General features: G+C 42.3%; 1 long non-coding RNA gene across 1 annotated transcript in view; it reads right to left on the reverse strand.

Annotated features, from left to right (window-relative positions):
* Positions 1-17,736, reverse strand: part of LOC149319775 (uncharacterized) — a 73,223-nt gene that overhangs the window by 12,013 nt on the left and 43,474 nt on the right. Inside the window, exon 5 of the long non-coding RNA XR_016280239.1 lies at positions 4,093-4,154. This is a non-coding gene — a long non-coding RNA (uncharacterized LOC149319775). The remainder of the gene's footprint in view (positions 1-4,092; positions 4,155-17,736) is intronic.

Raw genomic sequence — 17,736 nt, forward strand, 5'->3', positions numbered from 1 at the left:
CAATATTTAGGAGATAGCAGCACTTTCTTTTCCATAATTTTGTTCCCTGTACAGGTCAAAACAGTTATTTAGGTGGCTATCCTCCTTTTGACTTGGATGTTGTTTGCAATATACAATTTTTTTTCAAGGTGAGTCACAGTTGGTGTAAGAATGCTGAACTAGTGTAAGCTTTCAGCCTTTCCATTTCCTTCATTGAACACATGTTGAAAAAATAGCCTGAATATACCGGTAACATATTCAGTGCTTTCTGTTAGGGATGATGGGAGTTGCAGCTCTTCTCCTGGCTTTCACTCTCACCCCCCTGGTCAGCGGAAGAACAACCAGTTTGACCAGTAGCTCTGAGAATTGGCTGAAGATGTTTTCCAATCTTCTCTGGAGTCTGCTGGTTCTTGTTTAGCTCTCAAGACACCAGTCAACACAGTAGTCTTCTATAAAAGATCTACTTTTATTCTAATATATACACTATGCACAAAACAATTCACTACTCACAAAACTCACACTACTATACTCCTCAATACCCACAAAAAGTATTGCCATACATTATTGCTTATATAGACATTTGTCTCTCAATTCATTATACAGTTGCCACCTCCTGGGCGTGTACATACATTATGATTGACATATCATACTTGGCTTAATCTTTACCTCACATTGCATCATACATTGCTGTCCACTCAATGACTTTGAGGTGATATCAATTTGCACCTTTTCACTTTGTCCTTGCCACATGTGTCCTTGGCTTTTAGGAACTTCTAATTACATTATATGCAACACCTATGTGCCATTTCAATAGCTTTTGCTGTGTCATGTTACTTTCAAATACATTCATATACATATTATATTTCTTGCGACTATATATCCCATGTTGCTTTTTCCTGACACTTTCAGCATTCAGCAGTTGTGTAAGATCTTGTGTTGATTTACTTACAGTTTTTAATATTCATTAAAACAAGGGCATTGATACCAATAACTAAAAAATTACCCTGATGTACTGTGGTTTGGTTCCAGGACCCTCAGTGCATAACAAAATCCATGGATGCTCAAGTCCCATTAAATGTGATGGTATAGCAAAATGGTGTCCTTTATATCAAATAGAAAATCAAGGTTTTCTATTTCGAATTTATACTTTTAAAAAATATTTTCAGGCCGTGGATGCTTTAATCTGTGGATAAAAAATCCATGGAGGGCTGACTGTATATATAGTCAGCCCACCATACCCACAGATGCTGCATTCGTGGACTGAACCATCCACAACTTGAAAAAATATTTTAAACTAAATAAATTTTAAAAAAACAAAAACAAAAAAGAAACCTTGATTTTGCCCTGTTATATAAAGGGCACCATTTTACTACACCATTGTATATGATGGGACTTGAGCACCCATGGTCCATGGAACCAAACCCCAGTGGATACCAAGGACCTACTGTACACAATGAAAATAACACTATCATCAATTTGGTCATCTACACATTTTAGATGGGAGGATTCACATGTCCCTTCTATGTCCTTAATAAATGTTTATATTAATGTATGTTGCCTAAAACTGTTCTGCAGAGAAAAGGACTGATAAACTAATACCAAACTGGGGAGGCAGCCTCTACACAGAGATACACAGACATATATTTCTCTTAGTTCTGACATGGACATGTGCCTACACATGCACTCAAAGCAATCTGATCCTATTTGACACCATCACTTTATAGTCTGCCTTCAATATTGCAGCAGCCATGAGATTTAGCATCTGTTTCTGATCTAAAACGCCTACACAGTGAGAGGAATTAAGAATAGAGTCATAGCATCCTCTTCCTTGGAGCACACATTCTGTATGATGATGACTCACTACGTTGTCTGTATTAATCTCTTGTTTGTTTTGACAGCATTGTCTGTGAAAAGCAGTTACTGGAAATGCAATTGTTGGTTAATCAATTTAAAACAAGTTAATTAAAAGTGCATTTTTAAATGCACTAAGAATTTTCTTTTTTTTTCTTTTTTTTCTTTTTTCTTTTTTTTTGTGTAGTAGTGGCAGCGTTGTATCTTCCTGTGCTTCCAATACACATTGTTTTCTTGTACAATATAAGCTTGATCACAGAGTGGCGCCCAGCCCCCCCATCATGTTCCTGAATAGCATTTTTTTAAAAAAAATAAAAGGTTTACTGAAAGCATGGTAAAATAGCAGAACTGTGCATTCAATTCATTTACAAGCCCAAATTTCATGTAGAAAGAGAAGGCGGGGGGGGGGGGGGGAAACTGGTCTTGTGTGTCAATGTGTTTTTGATATGTTCTGGCTACGAGTATTGAAATACCTGAGGCAGATTTATAAGTGTTGGGGAAGCCTCCTGGGTAGAGGTTCACCCAAGCTATCCAGACTCACTAACTACCCTTCCTAAATGGGCAAGCATGGCACTTGTCATCAGAGTTATCTATATCTCTTTAATCAGATCTATTAAGACATTTGGAATGGCCTGAACAGTTTAAAAAAAGAGGCTCTTCTATGCACATATCTATTGTAGGGAAGGGAAGAATATGCATTGTTACTCATTTACTGGCCAAAAAATTCCGTTTCCTGACCCTCAGATAAACCTGATCAGGAAGAATAATCTGGTGGCAAGAATTTTGTGCAGTTTTCACCTGGTACATGCAGATCTCAAAGTGTTTCAGGATATTATTCTGCACAGAAATACAAGTGGTTACTTTTTGGGTAAAATTGGGGGAAGAGGATTGTGCACACATATGCGCGCATGCACACACACAATTTCCTGACTACCACATCTGTGTTTCTGTAACATTGTTCTACATCCAGGATAAGCCTTTTGCTTGTTGACACCACTGGACTCAAGAAGGATCACATGCATGATTCAAAATTCTGCTTTCTGCTCCTGCTTCCCAATGCCTAGCTTAGGCATATATATGTCCTTTACCTCCTCTTCATTCACTCCATTCTCCTGCTGGGCTAAGGAGCTTATCACACGGGGGAAATGTGGAGTTTAAACAGTGATTAACCTGTGAAAATCGTGCAACTGACATTAAAACATGAATAAAATGAGATTAACACAAGAACCATTATCCCATGAATAACCAGGCAATAAACAGCAAGACGTCATTCATGGGAAAATCCCAGGAATGATTTGCTGCTGTTTCTTACCTGGTTATTCTCGGTATAATGGCACTTAATGACATCATGTGAAAAAACCATTTGCACAGTTGTGGTCTCTTCCAACTCTATGATTCTATGAATTGCAGGATTATCATGTGTTAATCACTGTTTATACTTCCAATTGTCCCGTGTGATAAAGAAGTAAGAAAGGTAAGTGTGGAGGAGGGGAGTTATGCCACTGTAGCCACTTAAAAACCATCCATTCCCTTTCCTTTTTTCCTGTATATGTATTAAAATGGTTTCCTAAGGAGTTTGGCTAAAAAACAGAGCTTTCTCCTAGAGTGTAACCACACTGCAGAATTAAAGCACTTTAATTGCTATAACTGTACCTTACAGAATCCTGGGATTTGTAATCTGGTGAGGCCTGGTCTGTCAGAAAGGTCTGGTGCCTAACCAAACAACAAGTCCCAGGATTCTGTGGGGTGTTACAGACCGCCTAAAAGCGGCGGTCTGCCGGTGCTGCCGGTTGCTCCACGAGGGAGCCGCAGGAGCCAAACCGCATGGCTCCCTCACGGAGCAAAAAGAACCCCCCAAATGGCGCTTCTTTCCATGGCGTGCTAATGATGCCGCAAGGCGCCAATGGCGCACTCGTGGCGTCATTAGCGCCACGTGACGTCTGGATGGTATGCGTTCATGACGTCAAAATGGCCCCCGTGTGGATGGGCGCCGCCATTTTGTACAGACCCAGTCCGTACTAGGGTTAGGGGCGTCAGGAAGTGACGCTCCTTCCTAACCCTAGTACGTACTGGATACGTACTATAGGCGCGTTTGTAACGTGCCTGTAGGATAGAATAATGGCAGTTAAAGTGGTGTCAAACTGAGGGCCTAGGCTGTAAGTAGTGTTTGGCAAGATGCTTTGTTCCCTTGAGCAATTTACCGCACCTTTGTTCCCTCCTAACCTGTCCAACTGTCCATGTTTCCTGAGTTGTCATGCTCACCTAAGCTTCTTCTGCTCTGGTTGCTTCTCATTGCCCACTACTATTCATGTATTGGCTCAAACCTGTAAAATAAGATGGATTTGTATTAGGATGAAAATTGAACAAATGTCTCCTCCTTCCATAAGGACCTTCCATTTGGATCCTTATCTGGACCTTTATATGGAAATCCTAATCTTCACACCTCCAGACAACTAACACTGACAACCAAGAAAGAGCTATATGATTTCCCCCTCTTTATCATATAATAAGGAGACTTGGTGGTGCAGTGCCGGCACTGCAGCCACAACATTGTGAGTTCAATCCCAGAAGGCTCCAGATTGACTCAGCCTTCCATCCTTTCATCGGTCGGTAAAATGAGTAGCCAGCTTGTTGGGGGCAATTGGCTTTCACACTGTAAACCACTTAGAGAGTGCTGAGTTCACAGTTAAGCTGTATAGAAATGTAAATGCTAAATGCTATAACCAGCTGCATTTCTTAGCCATAACAGCTCTTTAAGGATAAATTATGCCTATCAATCACCAAGAAAGGTGAAAGATTATTGTACTATGTGTCTTTAAGTGTTGTCGTTTTTCTAAAGGAATGGCTGATAGATTGTATGGAAATCACTCATATCTTAGTATGATTTGGCAAGATACTTGTAAAATTTCTGAAGGATGGGTGCAGAGGCTAGGTAATTTTGATGAATTAACAGCAGTTTAAAACTTTTGATGTTTTCTGCTCATGTAGAACCAAAGTCACAGTAAATGAAACAAAGCAGGCCAGGTGAGGAATTTATACAATACTATGGCAAAATCAGTAGGACATGAACATTTGGCATTTCCCAAGCAAGCTCCCCAGAGTACACCCCTCACAGTCCATGAGACTCTATCAGAACACTTCTGATATTCCTGTTCTTGGTGGAGAAAATGATAGAAGAGTAGTGAATGTAAGACCAGGCCTTCATTATATCACTTCAGCATCTCTCCCTGCAAGTACTGGTAGCTCTAGTTTAAAAAAACAAAACCAAAAACAAACATTCAATGTGGACGTTAGAGCTCTCAATTGCAAAATGATGTATGTGTCTTTCCTATTCCCCACTCCACATCCTGATGGTGTGTGTGAGAGAGGTGGGGAGAAATGTATCCATTTTTGGAAACAATAAATCCATTGCTGGCCTTCAGAAAAGTTCAGATTCGGATGTTGTCTTCTTTGTTAGAGCCCAACTCAAACTGGACATCTCTTATATCTGTCCCAATTAATCCTGCTTTGGTTCTGGATTCAGAATGACACCCCCCTACTTACGTAGTGAAGGGTGCACTCATGCATTTTCAGGATGCCAGCCAGTTCTGGGTTTATAAAATGTTTTACAAGATGCTGAAAGTGTTTTACTCTTAATAGGCAAGGTATTCTTCAACATAAGTAGCTGCCAATATTTCAAAATATGAACCAGTCCTTCAATCCTTCAGTTTTTGTACAAGAAAGTCCTCCATTCACTAATACTATTTTAAGATTTATTTGGGTTTCTAGGTAAAATTAGTGACTGAACCACAGCATTAGATACATTTTTCTGACAAGACTTTGAGATTAAGTGAGTCACAGAAATGCACATTGCTGAACAATAATCATATTATGTACAGTTCTCTTTCTCCTGGGTCTTTTGAGTTTAATTATTATGGGATTTCTGCATCAGATGCAAATGGGCACACACTAGTTGAACTCAATTGCTCGTCAGAAACATTTAGCAGCGAATGCTGTTAAAGCAGGTTACACTGTGTATTGAGCAATAGATACAGTTGGCCCTCTGTATTCATGGATTCTTTATCCATGGATCCAGCCATCCACAGCTTGAAAATGTTCAAAAATATCTAAATTGCCAAAAGCAAAGCTTGATTTTGACATCTTTATATAATGGGCCCTCCCCTTACGCTGGAGCACCATTGGAAGTAATGGGGCTTGTGCGCACAGTAGTGCGGCAGCAAGCGTGCGCAACAGGCACATGCCCCATTACTACTTCTGGGATGCACGAGGGGCTTTTCCAGCACGGCTTTCAGCATATACTGGAAGCCGTATATACCGCGCCTTCATAAAACGTGGGCGCATTGTATACAGGATACCATTTTACTTTCCCATTATATTTTCAGGGAGTTGAGCATCCACGGATTTTAGTTTCCATGGGGAGGGGGGGGGGAATTCCTAGAACCAAATCCCAGCAGGTACCAATGGCCCACTGTATGATTTATTAAAGCCTTGCATGCTGCTTTTTTCTGTCAGTATGGATGAAATAAAGATAAAGTAATGAATGACATACTAGTCTGAACCTCTGATCAGTGCTGCAGATGGATGCCAAATCCAGTCCTTTGTCGTTAATCTCTATACCTCTTTCATTTCTTCCTCTGCAGTTACAAGTATCTCTCTCTGAAGGAGCCATTTCAAAATAGTATGGGAAGTAGAGGGACGATGTGGGGAATCTTAAGGCTGTTTCTGCATATTAGGAACTATATCACTTAAAATAGAAACCGTAGTGGCTAATGAGGCACTATGGATGGATTTCTATATGTTCAAGTGGATAGTCCACTTCAGGAATAAAAATATGTAGCATCAACCCATGAGATTGGCAGTTGGTATAATAGTCCTTGATTGCCCAGCAGAGCCAACGTGGGAAGAGTTGTTATATATTACTTGGAGTTTCAGTAATATGGAAGGGGACCCAGGACCCAACAGTGTTGTACATGTGTTTTCTTCCTGACTGTAAGAGCAAAAGAAGAAGGTCTTCCCATCTGCTGCCGAGCCAGGCACTGAGGATACTCTCCTATTAATAATCATCATGCCAATCAGCCACTTCACTCTTTCCCCCATTCCAGCCATCCTCCAACCTTCTTAGCCACCCCACGTATTGTATACATGTACATCTAGGAGAGGTACTCCTGGGTAACATATTTCTGGACCTTTTCCCCATTCTACAGGAAATCAGGGAGAGAGGGGATGGAGAGAAAAACATCTTACTTGGACTCCCCCCTTTATGCATAGCCAGAAGCCCTTCTCCTAATAATAATAATAATAATAATATTTTTATTTGTATACCGCTTTTCCTCCAGATCAAAGCGGTTCACAACATACAAGCTACATGTCACATGCTATAGCACAAAGCAATACAATACATCAACAGTGACATCAGCGATCTCATACAATTCAACAAAAATCCTCAAAAACCATGTACAAAGCAGTCAAAGCCATTAGTTGAGGCCTGTTGCCACCGGCCTGCCTCTCTCCCCCTCAAGATGGTGGTCAGAAGGAGGGCTCTTTGTCCTTCAGGCAAGGCCTGTTGTTGTGGCCTGCCTCTCTCCCCCTCAAGATGGTGGTCAGAAGGAGGGCTCTTTGTCCTTCAGGCAAGGCCTGTTGTTGTGGCCTGCCTCTCTCCCCCTCAAGATGGTGGTCAGAAGGAGGGCTCTTTGTCCTTCAGGCAAGGCCTGTTGTTGTGGCCTGCCTCTCTCCCCCTCAAGATGGTGGTCAGAAGGAGGGCTCTTTGTCCTTCAGGCAAGGCCTGTTGTTGTGGCCTGCCTCTCTCCCCCTCAAGATGGTGGTCAGAAGGAGGGCTCTTTGTCCTTCAGGCAAGGCCTGTTGTTGTGGCCTGCCTCTCTCCCCCTCAAGATGGTGGTCAGAAGGAGGGCTCTTTGTCCTTCAGGCAAGGCCTGTTGTTGTGGCCTGCCTCTCTCCCCCTCAAGATGGTGGTCAGAAGGAGGGCTCTTTGTCCTTCAGGCAAGGCCTGTTGTTGTGGCCTGCCTCTCTCCCCCTCAAGATGGTGGTCAGATGGAGGGCTCTTTGTCCTTCAGGCAAGGCCTGTTGTTGTGGCCTGCCTCTCTCCCCCTCAAGATGGTGGTCAGAAGGAGGGCTCTTTGTCCTTCAGGCAAGGCCTGTTGTTGTGGCCTGCCTCTCTCCCCCTCAAGATGGTGGTCAGAAGGAGGGCTCTTTGTCCTTCAGGCAAGGCCTGTTGTTGTGGCCTGCCTCTCTCCCCCTCAAGATGGTGGTCAGATGGAGGGCTCTTTGTCCTTCAGGCAAGGCCTGTTGTTGTGGCCTGCCTCTCTCCCCCTCAAGATGGTGGTCAGAAGGAGGGCTCTTTGTCCTTCAGGCAAGGCCTGTTGTTGTGGCCTGCCTCTCTCCCCCTCAAGATGGTGGTCAGATGGAGGGCTCTTTGTCCTTCAGGCAAGGCCTGTTGTTGTGGCCTGCCTCTCTCCCCCTCAAGATGGTGGTCAGAAGGAGGGCTCTTTGTCCTTCAGGCAAGGCCTGTTGTTGTGGCCTGCCTCTCTCCCCCTCAAGATGGTGGTCAGATGGAGGGCTCTTTGTCCTTCAGGCAAGGCCTGTTGTTGTGGCCTGCCTCTCTCCCCCTCAAGATGGTGGTCAGAAGGAGGGCTCTTTGTCCTTCAGGCAAGGCCTGTTGTTGTGGCCTGCCTCTCTCCCCCTCAAGATGGTGGTCAGAAGGAGGGCTCTTTGTCCTTCAGGCAAGGCCTGTTGTTGTGGCCTGCCTCTCTCCCCCTCAAGATGGTGGTCAGAAGGAGGGCTCTTTGTCCTTCAGGCAAGGCCTGTTGTTGTGGCCTGCCTCTCTCCCCCTCAAGATGGTGGTCAGAAGGAGGGCTCTTTGTCCTTCAGGCAAGGCCTGTTGTTGTGGCCTGCCTCTCTTCCCCTCAAGATGGTGGTCAGATGGAGGGCTCTTTGTCCTTCAGGCAAGGCCTGTTGTTGTGGCCTGCCTCTCTCCCCCTCAAGATGGTGGTCAGAAGGAGGGCTCTTTGTCCTTCAGGCAAGGCCTGTTGTTGTGGCCTGCCTCTCTCCCCCTCAAGATGGTGGTCAGAAGGAGGGCTCTTTGTCCTTCAGGCAAGGCCTGTTGTTGTGGCCTGCCTCTCTTCCCTTCAAGATGGTGGTCAGAAGGAGGGCTCTTTGTCCTTCAGGCAAGGCCTGTTGTTGTGGCCTGCCTCTCTTCCCCTCAAGATGGTGGTCAGATGGAGGGCTCTTTGTCCTTCAGGCAAGGCCTGTTGTTGTGGCCTGCCTCTCTCCCCCTCAAGATGGTGGTCAGAAGGAGGGCTCTTTGTCCTACTTGGCTCAAAGTCATCACCCTACTCCAGAGGTGCTTACTTGGTCAACCAGCCCAAAATTACTTACTGGTGATCCCCACACATCACTCAGATCTGCTTCTGGCAAACATTTGGAGGCACACTTGGAAAAAAAAATCACCAGGTCTGGAATCCCTTCTTTGTGGTCATGTTGGCCAGACTCTGTATGAACCTTAAGAATTTCCTTTCTGTCTTTGACTGGTGAAAGCAACACATTCCCTTACTCAAGTTAATGATTTCAGGGATCTATTTGTAATCATGTACACATGCATCTCAAGAAAGGATTGATTGAATTTGTTTGTTTATTTATTCAAGACCCTGCCTCTCTCCTCAAAATATTTCCTGGAAAGAGACTACTCACCAGTGAATTTGCTGTAACAAAAGAGTTGCATGCTCCTTGTGATCTTCACCTGGAGAGTTGGTCTATGTAGGTTTGGGTTTAGCTGACCCTAACATTGTTAGCACCATGCAGTGGCTTTTCTATACACTTTATACAGTACATCTTGAATATTTTAAAGGAACATAACCACTCCTAAACAAACATCAAGTACAAACTTGTATTTTCTGTCTGACATCATACAGCTTGAGAAAAATTAGAGGCAGTGACTTGGCAAAGATGAGTCTTGCTCAGTGTAATATAGATCCACACAATGAGAGCCCATTCCTTGGTTTGCCACCACACATAACACTCATTCGTGAGTCATGTCTTGTAATATAAATTTCTGGTTTACTAAGAATAGTGGTTTTTAAATGATCTCTAGGGAGCTTTAGGCATAAAAGGTTGAGCAACTTCTGCTTAGTCATACTTTGTATTAAATTAGTTAATTTAATGGATCACTTTAAAAAAAAAGCAACCAAGGGGCGAAACAGATGGTAGGTAAGGAATGGCTTGCTGCCACCCCTTTGCTTGCTGGGTTGGGGCCATGGCAACCACATGCCACGCTCCAACCTGATCTTTTCCTGGTGCAAAAAGGAGAGGCAGAAAGCCACTGCTTTTTGCGCTGTAGGAAGGGTGCTATTGCTGCTTCAGCAGCAGCATTCTTTCAATGTTTCTTTAGCGCAGTGTGTGTAAATGCTGCACTACTGAAACACTGCTGCATGTCAGCTGTGCGGCTTTCCAGTGGACGGGAGGCATGCTGCTGTCTTAACGCCACACCCCCAGTCCGCCAGGAAGCTGGCTCTTTTTGACCATCTTTTTCACCCCTATGTTGGCAGTTTTGGAAGATATCACATATATTTCATTTTAACAAAAGTTAATGAGTAAGTTTCCAAAACTTGATTTATCGTCTAGCCATCAGTAAGACCCGAGAGAACTTGTCTACATAGTGTGAATGATAAAATGTGTTTCATTCAAAATTAAAAATCCAGAACAAATGAACAGGAAATTTAGATTTAATTATGAGGACATAATTAACCTGTTTATCATGGATGTTGCATCCTCAGCATTTTGAACAATTTATTTTGGAATTCTCCAGTGGATTGTGATTGATATAGATTTCACTGGCTTCTGTTGTATTATATGGTGGGGGAGCATTTGCTTATCACTGTAAACTCTGACTTAAACTGGAATGCCAATAGATTATGTCCATAGGTTCATTAACTATATGAGTTTCTTGCTAGCATTTTCTTACATGTTTCTTTTAGAAGCAGGAGAAACAATTTAAAGGGGCATTATCTAGAGATGCTGTGTTTTGAAACACATCTCTCATCAGCCTCAGAGAGCATGTTTGGTGATTAGGGTTGCTGTTTTACTATACTTGATCCAATTGTGTGCCCCCCTCCCCAGGCTAGGTTGATGAGTCCATGTAACAGGCTTTTTCTTTAGTGTTATCTTCAACTGTGAAACTGTTTCCTAAAGAAAGTCAGGCTGGCTCCATCCCTTCTAAGCAACTGTCAGGAACCTACAAATATACTATTTCACATGGTCTTCTGTCCTTAAAACCAAGGGTGCTTCCAAACACACATACCAAAATGATCATAATGTATCAATATATCGTGGTACTGAAGCCAGCTGAAGTACAGCCTGGATATAGATGCTCTGTGCATGTTGCCCTTATAACAAATGTGTACTATTCTGTGAAAGATTTCCCCCCTCCACTAGCTATAAACATCATAAGAGAAACAGAAGAACTGAGATATATTTACAAATTCAATGAACTCATACACCTCTTTAAAGATTTACGGTCAAGGTCACAGTTTGCCTTTTTCTGTATCCTATTACATTCTGATCCTACTCCTACAATTATATAGCTGTTCTTAAACACCTATGTCTAAATCACACACTCTCAGCCTCTGAGGAAGATCATGGCTACCCCCCCTCTGAAGAAATCATGCCAATAAAACCCCATGAGAGGGTTGCCTTCAGGTTGTCATGAGTCGGAAATGACTTGAAGGCACACAACAAGTATATAGTTTTATACTCCATCAGTGCATCCGAAAAAGTTCATTGGTATCCATGAAAGCTCATGCTGAAATACAGTAAATAGGTCTCAAAGATGTGCAGCATTTCCTTTTTCATTCTCCTTGGCTATCAAGGCTGAAAGCTTCTTTGTCAGAAATGTAGTCAATTTTCTCTGGGTTTTAATCCTTATCTCATAGGCACTATCCAAGATGATGAATCTATCTGGGGGGCAGGATCCAGGACTTTCAATGAATAAAAGCAAAGGCGGATTCACCACACACTTGATATGAAAGCCACAGGATGCCCCTGTTGCTATCAATAGACTCTGCAGAGGCAGAAAATATGCCCTGCTTCTTTTTTCTCCCACAAGCCAATTGACTGGCTTGCTGTGGATAGGGCCAGAATGAGTTGTACCAAAAAAGCACAGAAAGAAGAGCTTTATATTTTCTATACCATCAATGCATATAGTGTTTTGCAGGTATCATGCATAAAAGTCTGTGAAAAGATCTTGTAGAGCCTTTGAGACCGACTGAAAGAAATTGGCAGCATGCACTTTCGTAGCCTTAAGTCTACTTCCTTAGATGCCAATTTCTTTCAGTTAGTCTCAAAGGTGCTACAAGATATCTTCACATATTGGTTTTACAGACTAACATGGCTATGTTTTTGAATACATAAAGATGGGATCCTACAAAATATAGAAGTTGTGGATGAAAGAAAACAAAGAGAAAGAAAAGATGAGGGTGGGAGAGAAAAATGGATGCAATTAAATGTGATTAGAAGTCCATGGGCTCTTCTTTCTTTCTTTCTTCCTTCCTTCCTTCCTTCCTTCCTTCCTTCCTTCTTCTTTTCATTATTATGGAGAAGATATGAAATTGGAGGCTCCCTAGGAAAAGGAGCAAACGGGTACATTTCATTAGCAATAGAGTGTTCCTAGCTGGCTGCCAAGAAATACCAGTTTCAGCCCTCCTGCATGCCTGAAACCCAGCTGACTGTGTGACATTCAATTTCTATACAGGAATGCCTGCAGGAGAATCACATGAGATGCTTGGTATTTGGCAGGTCACGCCATGAACTCTACATAAAGGACACAGAAGTTAACCTGCAGGACTTCGCTGTACCTTCTGTTGCAATAAAATATTCTCATAATTGCCCTGAGCCCCAAAGAATAATATGACTCCTCTAAGATACTAAGCAATATGTATAATGTTTTCATTTTACTATATTTTAAATGGGGTTTTATAATAATGCATTCACTGACAGGTTGTATGTGTTTGTTTACTTGTTTTAGATGGAACCTGTAGCTTAAACAAACATACATTAGGCTGGTAGTAAAACAGAAGCATTTGTTTCCTCAAATACCTGGCACATATTTAAAGGCATGGCATTAATAGCAGTTGGTAGTGTTGCATGAGATAGGAGGAACTAATGGGCATTATAGTTCCTGCAGCAGTTAATAGCTAGAGACTAGAGATGCAAATCTTCATATATTTCATACTTGTAGGCAGGGGAAAAATAAGTTTATCATTTTCCACTTTTTAAAAGACTACTCAGAATTTGGGCTCATTCTGTACAAAAAAATTACACAAACATTTGCATATTGTCTGTTCAGAAATCAAGATTTCTATGTAGGAAAAGGTTTTCTTAATAGAAAATAGCATTTCTGCAGTGCATTTTTCTGTAGAATAGGCCCTGAGTTGCATATTCTTTCCCGTCTAAGATTCTCTTCAAGTTTTGCTGGCTCTCAAATTTTTAAAACCATTTTCCAAATATTTTCAAATATCTTTTCCATACTTACTAGCGAACAAATGTGTTGTAGTTTTAATGATTGTGTATTTTATGCTGTAATGGAGAGCCCTATGTTTGAAGGCTTATCAGGTAACGGTCCTCCCTTTAAAGGCTTCCTATTTTTAAGAGGTTGTCCAAATAATGTTTAATGACAAAAAACATAAGAAGGGAGAGCAGGGCCCCTGAAATTGTCCATCAACACTTAGCACCTCAATGGCTGACTTAGCAGGTCTAGATCTGGTAGTTACAGTTTTCCACATGATGAGAATATATATTATGTTATTGTATGCTTTCAAGTTGAACCTATCATGAGGTTTTCTTGGCAAAATTTATTCAAAGGGGGGGGGGTGCCTTTCTTTGAGGATGATTTTCGCAATGTCACCCAATGGGTTTCCATGGTTGAGTGGGATTTGAATAAATAAATAAATAATAAATAAATAAAATCTTTATTTATATCCCGCCCTTCCAAAAAGATCAGGGCGGCTTACAAGTGCGAACAGAGCACAAATACAGGTTAAAAACATACATAACACAGCATCAATACTAATACAAGAATAACAATAAAAACAATAAAAAAGCCCCATTAGCCCATCCTCATGGCCACGGAAGAGGAGGGAGGCCCGCAGGATGTTTAGTCGGGGAATGCCTGCTTAAATAGGAAGGTCTTAAGATCCTTCCTAAATTGGGCCAGGGTAGTAGATGAGCGGAGCTCGGTGGGCAGCGTGTTCCAAAGGGCAGGGGCAGCTGTGGAAAAGGCTCTTCTAGAAGTAGAAGCTAGCCTAGCCCCTGGCACCTTCAGCAATTGCTGCCCAGATGTTCTGAGGGTGCGAGGCGGATTGTACGGGGAGAGGCGGTCCTTCAGGAATCCTGGGCCCAAGCCATTTAGGGCTTTATAGGTAATAACCAACGCCTTATATTGAGCTCGGAAGCGTATAGGCAGCCAGTGAAGATCTTTAAGTATAGGTGTTATATGGCTGGTCCTGGTCGCACCAGTGACCAGCCGGGCTGCCATATTCTGTACCAATTGGAGCTTCCGAGTTTGGTATAAGGGTTGCCCCATGTAGAGTACATTGCAGAAGTCTAATCTCGAAGTTACCAGGGCGTGTACAACAGTTTCTAGGTCCCTCCGGTCCAGGTATGGGCGCAGCTGGCGGATCAGCCGAAGCTGATAACAGGTGCTCTTGACCGTCGCATTCACCTGAGCAGTTAGATGAAGCGACGAATCAAGAAGCACTCCCAAACTGCGCACGGAGTCCTTCACAGGGAGCGTGACCCCGTTCAGGACAGGTGGAACCACCGCCATTCCCGGACCGGGGGAACCTATCACTAGTAGCTCCGTTTTCTCTGGATTTAGTTTGAGTCGGTTTTTCCTCATCCAGTCCATTACTGACTCCAGACAGGCCCTGAGAGGAGAGACGCCATCCCCGGTCACTGCATCAGTCGGAGACATAGAGAAGATAATCTGGGTGTCATCAGCGTACTGATAACCCCGCGCCCCATGTCTCCGGATGATCTCTCCCAGAATGCTTGTCTCCCAAAGTCTTAGTCTAACACATAAACCATTATTTGATACTGTCTCTCAAATATGTATAAATATATTATATTCAAATTATACAAATTCTTTCTAAATTTGCTTCTATACTAGAATCATAGAATCATGGAGCTAGAAGAGACCACAAGAGCCATCCAGCCCAACCCCCTGCCAGGTAGGACTATGCAGTCAAAAGCACTTTCAACATTTGGTCATCCAGCCTCTATTTAAAAAGGGAACTCAACCTGAGGATAATGGAGCAGAGGGCAGAAAAGAGGAATTGGAGCACAGTATAAGCAAAGAGATAGAACAGGAATACCTGTTTAACCTAAACGAATATAAGTCTCCAGGACCAGATGAACTACATCCAAGGGTATTAAAAGAACTGGCAAATGTAATATCAGAGCCATTGGCAATAATCTTTGAGAAGTCCTGGAGAACAGGAGAAGTCCCAGCAGACTGGAGGAGGGCAAAGGTTGTCCCCATCTTCAAAAAGGGGAAGAAAGAGAATCCAAATAATTATCGTCCAGTTAGTCTGACATCAATACCAGGGAAGATTCTAGAGCAGATCATTAAACAGAGAGTCTGTGAACATCTAGAAAGCAATGCCATAATCACAAAAAGTCAACACGGGTTTCAGAGAAAGAAATCATGCCAGACAAACCTGATCTCTTTTTTTGATAAAATTACCAACTTGTTAGATGAAGGGAATGCTGTGGATATAGTATATCTTGATTTCAGTAAGGCCTTTGACAAAGTTCCCCATGATATTCTTGCAAACAAGCTTGTAAAATGTGGGCAAGACAAGGCAACTGTTACATGGATTTGTAATTGGTTGACTGGCCGAAGCCAAAAGGTGCTCAACAATGGCTCTGTTTCATCCTGGAGAGAAGTGACCAGTGGGGTCCCACAGGGCTCTGTCCTGGGCCCAGTGCTATTCAACATCTTTATCAATGACTTGGAGGACAAAATTGGGGGCATACTTATCAAATTTTCAGATGACACCAAATTAGGGGGAGTAGCTAATACTCCAGAGGACAGGATCAAGATGCAAAATGACCTGAACAGACTAGAAAACTGGGCCATAGCTAACAAAATGAAATTCAACACGGAGAAATGTAACGTACTGCACTTAGGGCGGAAAAACGAAAAGCACAGATATAGGATGGGGGACACTTGGCTGAATGAAACTACGTGTGAAAGGGATCTAGGAGTCCAAGTAGACCATAAGTTGAACATGAGCCAACAATGCGATGCAGCAGCTAACAAGGCCAATGCAATTTTAGGCTGCATCAATAGAAGTATAGTGTCTAGATCAAGGGAAGTCATAGTGCCACTTATATTCTGCTCTGGTCAGGCCCCACCTGGAATATTGTGTCCAGTTCTGGGCACCACAATTAAAAAAGGACATTGAGAAACTGGAGCGTGTTCAAAGGAGGGCAACTAAAATGGTGAAAGGTCTGGAAACCATGCCCTACGAGGAACGACTTAGGGAGCTGGGGATGTTTAACCTGGAGAAGAGAAGATTAAGAGGTGATATGATAGCCCTGTTTAAATATTTGAAGGGATGTCATATTGAGGAGGGAGCAAGCTTGTTTTCTGCTGCTCCAGAGACTAGGACCCGAAGCAATGGCTGCAAACTGCAAGAAAAGAGATTCCACCTCAACATTAGGAGGAACTTCCTGACAGAACAAACTCCCTCTGAGTGTAGTGGAGTCTCCTTCCTTGGAGGTCTTCAAGCAGAGGCTGGATGGCCATCTGTCGGGGATGCTTTGATTGGGATTTCCTGAATGACAGGGGGTTGGACTGGATGGCCCTTGTGGTCTCTTCCAACTCTATGATTCTATGAAAAACCTCCAAGGAGACTCCTCCACACTCAGAGAAAGCATTTTCTACTGCTGAACAGCTGTTACAAGGGTGCACCCCCCATCTTTCTCTCACAATGAATATAATTAAAATTGTTTTTTTTTAATTTTGCATTTACATTTAATACTTTTGTATTTGTTTTTTTTAACTTGTAGTATTTTAAATTTGTTGTTAACCACCTTGAGTCCCTATATCAGGAGAAATTAATAATGATGATGATGATGATGATGATGATGATGATGATGATCCATTAGAGTGACCAAAGCCAATTCAGTCTCAAAACCAGGCTGAAACCCAGATGGAATTGGGTCTAAGTAATCTGTTTGAAAAACTTCCAGCACTTTACATGTGGTATCATCCAAACTTTGTCAGAGAAACCCTGCTCTTATTGTAAGTCTACTTGTAAATTTACTTCCTCAGCAAAGTAAATGTCAGGGGTTGGATTTTTGCTCATAACAAACTGGAGAAAGAGTTAACAGAGTTGTGAAATGTTTCTATGATTTGTAAACATCCTCTGGTATGTTTGTCCCTAAAATTTGTATTAATTTTGGAGCAGATTCTGCCTTGAAGTAGCCCTATAAATGCTTTTGGTTCTGGTTTGTTCCAAGATGTGTCTTCTTTGCTCTTAATTAACCATTAGATAATCAGTGGATTTTTTAAAAAAAGAAAATGATGTGACATTATATACATTATTTTTTTTTTAAAAAATGCTATAACCTCAAAGACTGGCAGTGGAAGAAAAGAGTACAATAAGATTTCAAAGACACGATTTGCAAAGAATAAATTTGAGATATCTGCGAGAAGGCCACATTGACTTTCAGATCAAATAGCTAAAACCAGGATTTAAAAATCAAATGAACCATCCCATTTTCTGAATAATCCTGTAGGCATAGCTGGTGGTCCTGTCGAGACCCTTGTCTCTGTCTGGGATAGGGAAGACAAGCACATTGGTATAATCACACTCAACTGTCCTTCACCCA

The sequence above is a fragment of the Sceloporus occidentalis genome, unplaced genomic scaffold (assembly GCF_023333645.1).
Source record: "Sceloporus occidentalis isolate IW3139 unplaced genomic scaffold, rSceOcc1.0.p SCAF_2, whole genome shotgun sequence".
NCBI classification, from domain to species: Eukaryota; Metazoa; Chordata; class Lepidosauria; order Squamata; family Phrynosomatidae; genus Sceloporus; species Sceloporus occidentalis.